We start from the raw sequence: 10,517 nt of genomic DNA, 5'->3' as shown, positions 1-10,517 counted from the left end.
TAGAGTATTCGTATTCTTTTATCGATCTTCAAAATTAAAATTACATTACAAATCACAACATTTTTTCTTTTATTTTTAATTAAATAATACTTTTATATACATTTATTATTGTATTTTCTCTTTCTCAATCACTCACAGCTAATTTAAAAAATTATTAATAAATTACATGGATAAACTATAACTTTCGAATATATAGAAAAATTAATGTACTTTCTCTGGTCTCCTTTCACCGCGCCCTCACCTTTACAATGTAAAAACACCTGTGAAAAAATATAATCTTTACATTGTAAAAATACCAATAAAAAAATATAATAGGGGATAAGATGTGAATACTTTTGCACTCCAAAATTCAAACAATTTACGAGATGTCTCGATTTCGTCCTATATGAATCAAGTTGAATAACACATGATTCGGAAGATAACTAATCAAGCTGCAGATCTCACAAATGATCACCATTATTCGAAGAAATAAGAAAGAAGACGAAGAGCTTGGTGCTTTGGTGAGAGAACAACTTCAAAGGGTAAATTGAAGATGTGAGAGTAAAATTGGTAACAAATTATGAAACTAAAAGCAAAATGTATCAGAATGACGAAGAATTGAATATTTTGATCATAGTTTCCCTCAAAAGTTAAAAACTGATCAAATATATACGCCCACGCACCAAGTGTTCGATAAAATGTCAGCTGCAATAGTCAAATCGGATTGCTGCCACGCATGAATCAAGCTCAATATCTTTACATAATATACAACAGATTATAAAAAAACCTAGCCTATACAAAGTTTGATATTATGTTTTCAATAATTTTAATTGTTCAGTGTACCACATCGATGCTACTGTTGCTCATTGTAATGCTAGATGAACCAACTTCAGAGCTGTCAGGCGCTGAGAAATAGTTGGGCACCGGCATCTTCGTTGGAAGATTTGGGAGTGCACCTTCAAACTTGAGCACCTGAATTGCTTGACGGATAGACGGCCTCAAACTACGGACAGGGTGTGAACACCATAACCCCACCATCATCAAACACTCGACTTCTTTTGCGTTAAATTCATTGTTCAGCATCTGATCCACACCAGAAAGCAGCTCAGATCTTTCATGTAATCCCCAAACCCACTCAGTCAACCTAAAGTATTCGCCGTCAGCTGTATGGATTGCCTTTTTTCCGCAAGCTATCTCTAATGCAACCACCCCGAAGCTATACACATCCAACTCTTTGCTGGGTTTCCCTGTTAGTACACACTCAGGAGCCATGTAGCCTACAGTTCCAGCTATCATAGTTGTTTGTAGAGACAATCTATGGGCCACGAATTTAGCCAATCCAAAGTCTCCAAGCTTTGCGTTAAATCCTGAATCAAGCATGATGTTGCTCGCTTTGATATCGCTGTGTATTACACATTGTTCACACTCTTCATGGAGATACAGCAATGCTGATGCTAAACCTTTAGCGATTCTGTACCTGACATCCCAATTAAGGATACTCTTTTGGAAGAATAGATGATCATGAAGGCTGCTGTTTGTCATAAACTCGTACAATAGCAGCATCTGAGTTTTATCATGGCACCAACCAATGAGCTGCACCAAGTTTTGATGTCTTAAACGGCTGATGATCTTCACTTCACTCGTGTACTCTTTCATTCCTTGTTTAGATGACTGTGAAATTTGCTTGACAGCTACCATGATATCTTCACGGGATAAGTAGCCCTTATAGACCAACCCAAATCCTCCCTCACCTATCTTATTATTACCAGAGAAGTTGTTGGTAGCCAAAGCGAGATCTCTGAAAAGAAATCTTCTAGGTACTGTTCCTCTATCATTATCGTCATCTATTGGGTCCTCTATCATTCCAGGTTCAGAATGACCTTTAAGCAAAAGGAATGGTCATACTTTCTTGATGGTGATCCCTTCTTCGGTCGATGAGGCCTTTCTTTCCTGAAATGATAATGCCCTATCAAGACTGCTTATGACCTCAGACATCGTTGGGCGCTGTTTTGGATGACTAAGCAAACATCGAACTGCAATGCCTGAGAATTCCTTCATAGAACTCTTTGAAATGTGGTCCCTCAAGCTAGGACTGATAATCTCAGTGAATTTTCCTTTTTTGATCAGGTCTTCAGCCCATATTGCTAAACCCTCTTCCAGGCTCTCATCCAAAGCAGGCCTTCCAGACAACACCTCAAGCAATACAACCCCAAAGGCAAAAACATCAGATTTTCTAGTTAGTCTACCTGTGTAGAAATAATTTGGATCCATATACCCAAAGGTGCCTTTGACTGTGGTGCTAACATATGTACGTGTCTGATTTATGGGTCCTATTTTAGCCAATCCGAAGTCTGAAATCTTGGCAGCATAATTCATATCCAACAAAATGTTGGAGCTTTTCACGTCGCGGTGTATGACTCCTTGTTGTGTGCCAGTACCGGTGTGTAGGTAGTCCAAACCACGTGCAGCTCCTATGCATATCTTGAGCCATTGAGACCAAGTGAGAACTGTACCTTTCTTATGAAGATGATCATAAAGGGTTCCGTTAGGCATGTACTCGTAAACAAGGGCCATCTCTTTCCCCTCGATGCAATAACCAACCAAAGACACAAGGTTACAATGGCGCAACCTTGAAAGCATCTCAACTTCAACCCAAAACTCAGGTGCTCCTTGGTGGGACTCCAAATGCAACCGCTTAATGGCGTAGATATCACATATCTTTCCTTTGTACACCTTACCAAACCCTCCTCAGCCAATGCACCATTTTTCATCAAAGTTATCGGTTGCTGTAATGAGCTCAGACATTGAAAATAAGCGGCATGGTTGCCCCGGGACATTGATAGGCAGGGACATGGTTGCTCCAGTTAAGCTTGTTCACTTTAGCCTTTCCTAAAAAAAACATAACTATTAGAGCTGCTTTGATTTGATTTCCTTTGTATCATATAGATATTTATGTTTTGTGCCTTTCAAAGATCAATCAAAGTAGTGAAAGACTTTGTAAATTATCTTTATCCCTTATAAACCTTGCAATAACCCAAACAGCTTAAATTAGATACACATCATCAACATTACTTGATGTTATTGCAATTTTGCAGTTTGTATACGCTAAAGTTTGGCATAGAGATGAGATCGGTACCGTACCTACCCGTGCCACCCGAAAGTACCCGTACTGAAAATCAATAAAACGGAGTACCAAGTACCATACCGATTGTTATGGAACGATACGGGTACGGGTTTTTCGGTATGGTACCCACTTTGCTTTTTTTTTTTTCTTTTTTTTCAAATCTCCAATGATTTGGGTACAGGTATGAATAACAAATAAACTGAATCGGTACAAGCCAAATTGGCTAAATTATTAGACCGGGTATTGTGGAGCCTTTGGGGGCGCCACTCTCTTGGCCACACAGACATAAAAGGCACCAAACACCGCTTCAATCAAGTGAGAGAGGGCACCATTCCAGTGACACTGGCCAATTCTCCTTTCCCAGTTATTAGACTATTAGACTGTTATGATTGGATGCAAGAATACATATGGTTCTTTTTTGTATTTATATAACCCGGTTAACTAACTGTCCCCATTACACATGATTTATGGGTTAGTTAATTAGTTAATGTCCCACTGTGACAATGACGTGGCATCATTTTTTATTAACTTACCATGCTCTACAACACATAATCTTACTGTTACCACTTAAACTATATGATTAATAATCTGTTGGACCTATTATTTACACATAAATATGGAAATTCCCAATAAATCCTCTACGCATTACAAACAAGTACAAAATACCGAAGTACCTGTAACCGTACATGTAAGTACCGAATACCAAAATCCAAAAAATCTTGGTACCGATACCCATACCGAATAGGCTAATTCGGTATGGATACGGGTACGGATATTCGAGAAAAAATCTCATCCCATAGTTTCTAAACCATCTAAATCACAATTGCATAGCACCAAACTTCCTGTTTCTTTTTTCCAAACAAAATTCAGGTAAACAAAACACCTTATTATTCTGATAACATGTTTATACAGATCAGGTTAAGCATCGAAAATATCAAACCATACAGATGAAAAAATTTAAATGAAGGTTGATATTTTAATATTGACTTGGTGATTTTGATCAACTTAAGTCAAGTTTTCATGTGTAATAATTAAGAAGTTGGGAATGATCACTAACAATTTCCTAGATCGATTAAGCTATACAATGCCATAAAGTCAACTGATTATAGCGAAAGTTGACTTGGTGAGACACATCACCGGACTAGTACATATTAATTAAAAGATAGTTAACGAGAAACGTTACCGTGTTTGTAGAAAAAGAAGGTAGAGATCTTCAATGTAACAAAAGTAGTTCCTCAATCTGGGTATCTGTTGACTTTCGGATTGTGGGTTAATTACAATAACTATCCTTGGACTATTATTGATGTTACACTTTTCATCCCTCAACAATACTCGCATGGATCCAATTGCTTTTAAGCGACCGACGCAACTTCTTAATTAGACAAAACTAAATTTCCAATGTCGGAAGACTTTCGGGGGTGGACATTGAAGCATGCATGGATCTACCATTGTGAGCTCTTTTTCGCTATCGATGATGAAACACTCGCCAACATCAAACTAAGGTTGGCGGTCCTCCACCTCGAATTGAATTCAATGGAATCATTCCTTTATGAAGAGTCGAGTACAGCCGTTGGGAGGATTATGTTCAATCTAACTCCATTCGCTTTTCAAATGCCATGTTTGAAGATGCTAATAGGATTAGAAATAACATTGGCAATATCCTCCATATTTGTATAGATGATTCTATAAAGCCAAGGTTACAATCCTAACCTAAAATGGATTGTAATTATATAAACCAAATGATTGGAATCAAGCAACTAACGATTGTGATTGTCAAACTCTAACATGGTATAACAAGAACCCAGGCAGCCGCCTTCTCTTCTCCGGTCTCCCCTCTTTTGATCCTCCATGTTCTTCGACCTCCCACCACCTCGCTTCCCTTTTCTTCTCCACCTTTCACAATGAACACAAACTTCACCCTACTATAACCGTCTCCAACATCAAGAATTTCATACTCGTTTCACTTGAGTTGGATTCTGCCCAATACTCCTCTCGGTTGAAACTATTCAAAATCCATTGTGCAACACAAACCTCATCCTCCTCCAAAGAAATAGAAACCAACACAGAAGAAGCTTGTGGACGACTTACACTCCATCGTTCTTCAATGGATCTATGGTACAATTTCCTCCGACTTTCTCCACACCGCTCTAAAACCGAACACTACTACAGCCGCCACCCGGGCTGCCCTTGCTTGAATTTTTCAAGATAACAAAATCACTTTGGTTATTCACCTAAACAAGCTATCCAATACCCGACTTGACAACTTTCCCTATGCATCTACGTATTGTCAAACCTTAAAAGTCATCCCCGGCCAACTCACCAACATCAACACCCCCCGTTGGCCACGAAAAATTGGTGATGTAATTGATTATTAGGCTCAACAAACAGTTTGAATCACTTACAACCTTGTGTTGAAGATTGATCCGACATTGTTGCAGCCCTCACAATTCGCACGTGCAGATTGTCCTGATTTTTCTCATTTAATTTGATTTTGTTAAATAATAGCTGTTTGGGCCCAGTCCAAGTTGTTAGCGAATATTAGGTTAGTCGTTGTTTTGTTTTTCTATTTAAGAGATATATATCTCTGTTCATTGTATGCACTTCAAAGAATAATCAATCGTGAATTGTTTGGCTGCCTTTGATTGTGGTTATTTCAATCAATATTGATCTCAAATACCAACAGATTTATGGTATCAGAGCACAGGTGGTGATCACGCTCTGAAGGCTGTCAAACTAACCAAACTCTCAAAACCCTAATTGTTCCATGGCCGATCAAACAAGTCTGCTTCCAACTGCTTCTAACCCTATCCCTTTTCTTCAAGGGAGAAGGTTATGAGTATTGGAGCATTCGTCTCAAAGCAAGCCTTTGATCAAGGGATCTCTGGGATCAGGTGGAGTCTGGTATTAGTGAAAAAGGCGATGCACAGCAAATCAAGACTGAAAGGAGGAGAGATGCTTATGCCATGGCTGTTATCCAACAAGCTGTGCACGAGCAATTATTCTCACGAATTGCTGCTGCATCCACGTCCAAAGAGACGTGGAAAATATTGAAGATGGAATTCGAAGGTGATTCCCAAGTAAAGGCAATTAAGCTCCAAGGTCTTCACAAAGACTTTGAGAATCTTTGCATGAAAGAGACGGAACCCATCGGGGAGTACTTCCCGAGGGTTATGGCAATTGTGAGTCAGAAAAGAGCCTATGGTGAAACTGTTGCTGATCAAGTCATTGTGGAGAAGATACTACGTAGTCTCACCCAGGTTTCATTATGTTGTACCTTCAATAGAGGTTTCACATGATCTTTCTACACTTACTCCTGTTAAATTAATGGGATCATTACAATCCCATGAAGAGAGAATTAATAGCAGGATGCCAGATAAACATGTAAAAGCTAAGGAGCAGGCTTTACAGGTCATGTACGACCACTCTCAATCAAATAACAGTCCTTCTACTCAACATGGTAGAGGTCGTGGCAACTCAAGAGGAAAGGGCCGTGGTAGAAATATGGATAAAAGTCGTGTACCCTTTTGTGACCACTGCAACAAGTATGGGCACTTAAAAAAGGATTGTTGGTATTATGATGAGCCGCATGCCAATGTTGCTGAAGATAACAACGAAGGGTCTAGTGCACAAGCTAAAGAAGAACACCGATTATTTATGGCTCTAATACCTGATGGCCATTTTTCCCTCATGACTCAGTCAGCCTGTAGTGGTAACAATTCATGTCTTTGGTTCCTTGATTCGGGCTGTTCTAATCATATAACAGGAGTGAAGGGGAGTTTTGCCAAATTAGATGAAAGTTTTAAGTTGTTTATTCATCTTTGTGACAATAAGCAAATTGTTGTTGAAGGCAAAGGAACGGTAAGAATATACACAATATATGGAAAATATAGACTGCTGGGTGATGTGTACTTTGCTCCTAAGCTTGAGTACAATCTTCTAAGTGTTGGGCAGCTGATGAAGAAAGGCTATTCACTTCTTTTTGATGATGAGCAATGTATTATAAGACCAAAGGCAACTGGTGCAATGCTTATGACAGTCAAAGTCTCTAACAACAACATGTTTCTTGTTGATGCATCAAAGAATGACACTAGTAGCAATTCAGCTCCTAAACTCTCCTTAACAACTCAAACAGATGCAACTACCAGGCTTTGGCATGAGAGGTATGGTCACTATAACTTCCATGGTTTAAAACGATTGCATGACAAAGGTATGGTACTTGGACTTCCAAGTATTAAACCCGTTGATTCATGTGATGGATGTATTGTTGGGAAGCAAACTAAAAAACCTTTTACTTGTAAATCATGAAGGGAAACTAAGAGATTGGAACTGATCCATACAGACCTTTGCGGTCGTATGCAAGTTCCAAGCTTGGAGGGGCAATTTTTATTATTTGTTGTTTATTGATGACCTCACATAAATGTTTTGGGTCTACTTCATTACTAACAAGTCAGATGCTTTCAGCAAATTCAAGTTGTTTAAAGTGTTTGTTGAAAATCAAAGTGATTGTACCATAAAAGTTCTCAAATCAGATAGGGGTGGTGAATTCCTCTACAATGAGTTCCATACCTTCTGTGATGAGCATGGCATAAAAAGGGAACTCACTCCACCATATACACCAGAACATAATGGCGTGGTGGAAAGGAAAAATAGAACCAACATGGGTCTAGCTAGAAGTATAATGAAGCAAAAAGGCCTTCTAAACTGTTTTTTTGGCAGAAGCTGTTGCTACTGTAGTGCATCTAATCAACCTAGCCCCAACCAAAGTCCTGCAAGATAGCACACCACGACCATGCATGGTCTAAAATCAAACCATCTGTAAGACATCTAAGGGTGTTTGGCTGTTGTGCTTATGCATTTATTCCTGCTCAAAACAGAAGAAAACTTGATAGCAAGTCTAAAAAATGTATCTTTATTGGATACTCATCACAAACCAATGGGTATAGATTGTATAATCTAACTTCAAAGAAGTTCCTAACCCGCTGGGATGTTGTGTTTCATGAAGATTAGAAATGGGAATGGGATACCTCAGCCAATGATACCTATGACATAAGCTTTATTGATCCTTTTCCCTTATCTTTGCCAATTACCTCAACTGAAAACATTGAAACTTTTGATTCACCGGCAACACCTAACTCACCAACTACCCAAACCTCACCAGTAACACCTACCTACTACTCCTCAGACTTGTCCAACTCTCTCTCAAAACACACCTCTTTCTTCAAATACACAACCTACCAATCCGCCTATCAATCTCTCTCACACAAATCCTACTATACCTGCTCAATCCTCCACATCTCCTCTACCAAGAGCCAAGGGGCTTGGGGAGGTTTATCAAGAAGCAAAGAAGGTTGATGCTGCACACGAAGACCACTATACATGTCAATTTGCCCTCAACGTAACTGAACCCATTTCCTACAAAGAAGCTTCATTAAAAAGGGAATGTCAAGAGGCTATGGTTGATGAGCTGAAGGCCATAGAGAAAAAGAACACTTGGGAACTTGTGACACTTCCTCAAGGAAAAAAACTTGAAGGACTCAAGTGGTTGTTTAAAAAAAAGTTGGGACGCAATGGTGAGATTTTAAGGTATAAAGCAAGGCTTGTAGCCAACGGCTACTGTCAGCAACAAGGACTTGATTATCAGGAGACTTTTGCTCCAATGGCACGTTTTGAAACAATTAGGGTGGTATTATATGTTGCAGCGTAGTTAGGCTAGTTTATACATCAATTGGATGTCAAGTCAGCCTTCCTTAATGGTAGTGTTCTGTTAGATAGGAACATATTTGATAAATACTGATATCTCTCGGATAGAGTATTAGAACGAAAAGATCCATTAGATAATGAACGACTGGTTCTAAGCCATCTTAGCCAATTAATCAACAATTCGAAGTGTTTTTCTTATGTCTTCTTGATAAACCAGCGTTTATATAGAGATGTAGGAGGATTTTTTTTGGAGTAAGAAGCCCCTTTGACATCTCTTCATCTGCAAATAATTCTCGATGTGAAAACACAGAGACAAAGGGCTGAGCTTTGAATAGGAAAAAGAGTGTGGTGATTTGATAGAAGAAATATATATGGAACAACCTAAGGGGTTTGAAGTTAAAGGGAGTAAAGAAAAGGTATACAGACTGAGGAAAGCTTTATATGGGTTAAAGCAAGCCCCAAGGGCATGGTATTCCAAAATTGATAAGTACTTTATCAATAATGGATATACTAGAAGTCAGAATGAGCCAACTTTCTATGTTAAACAAAGTGAACAGAATGAGTTAATGTATGTATGACTCTATGTTGATGATATCATATGTACCGGCCATAGTGAAGATCTCATTACTGAGTTTAAACAAGGGATGAAAAAGGAGTTTGAAATGACTGATATGGGCCTACTAAGATACTTCCTTGGATTAGAGGTAATGCAAACTAACCATGGTGTGTTCATTTCACAGGAGAAATATGCCAAGAACTTACTTGACAAATTTGGAATAAAAGACTCAAAAGTTGATGATATTCCTATGAATACCAGTGAAAAGCTCATGGTTGAAGATCAGGCTGATAAGGTAAATGAAAATACTTACAGAAGTTTGGTAGGTGGTATGATCTATTTAACACACACTCGCCTAGACCTATCTTATGTAGTAGGAATGGTGTCCAGATTCATATAAAGTCCTTCTAAGTTACATCTTGGTGCAGCCAAGAAGCTACTAAGATATATTGCAGAAACAACTCATTATGGTATTTGGTATGATAAAGTTGCAATAATTGAGTTGATTGGATACTCAGATAGTGATTGGGCAAGCTGTATGGATGATAGAAAGAGTGTGTTAGCATATGTTTTCTCATTAGGAAGTGGCATGATTAGTTAGAGTTCAAAGAAACAAAACACTATAGCACTTTCAAGTACTGAGGCTGAGTATATCTCAGCAACAACATCTACTTGTCAAGCCATTTGGCTAAGAAGAATACTGGAGGATCTTGGTTTGAAGCAACATGCAGCTACTACAATTTATTGTGACAACATGTCAGCAATAAACTTGAGTAAGAATCCAATTATGCACAATAGGTTTAAGCATATTGAACTCAACCATCATTTCATACGTAAAATGGTCACTCAAAATCTGCTTACTCTTAAACATTGCAATACAAATGAGTGCCCTAACTAAAGTACTTCCCCAGGAAAAGTTTGTCTACCTTCGTCACTTGCTTGGAGTCAAGGAGTTCGAATCAAAGGGGTGTTGAAGACTGATCCGAAATTGATGCAGCTCTCACAATTCACACGTGCAGATTGTCCTGATTTTTCTCATTTAATTTGATTTTGTTGAATAATAGTTGTTTGGGCCCAGTCCAACTTGTTAGCGAATATTAGGTTAGCCGCTATTTTGTTTTTCTATTTAAGAGATTTTATCTCTGTTCATTGTATTCA

The 10,517-nt window shown here is 38.5% G+C and overlaps 1 pseudogene; it reads right to left on the bottom strand.

Moving 5' to 3' along the window:
• Window positions 1-813: 813 nt before the first annotated feature.
• Window positions 814-1,842, bottom strand: LOC143610638 (L-type lectin-domain containing receptor kinase IX.1 pseudogene; annotated as a pseudogene).
• Window positions 1,843-10,517: the final 8,675 nt, after the last annotated feature.

The sequence above is a fragment of the Bidens hawaiensis genome, unplaced genomic scaffold (genome assembly GCF_021521415.1).
Source record: "Bidens hawaiensis isolate Kalapana, Puna unplaced genomic scaffold, B.hawaiensis_p1.1 tig00027288_1, whole genome shotgun sequence".
Classification (NCBI taxonomy): domain Eukaryota; kingdom Viridiplantae; phylum Streptophyta; class Magnoliopsida; order Asterales; family Asteraceae; genus Bidens; species Bidens hawaiensis.
The sequence above is the reverse complement of the archived record's forward strand: the minus strand, read 5'-3'. Positions and strand labels throughout refer to the sequence as shown.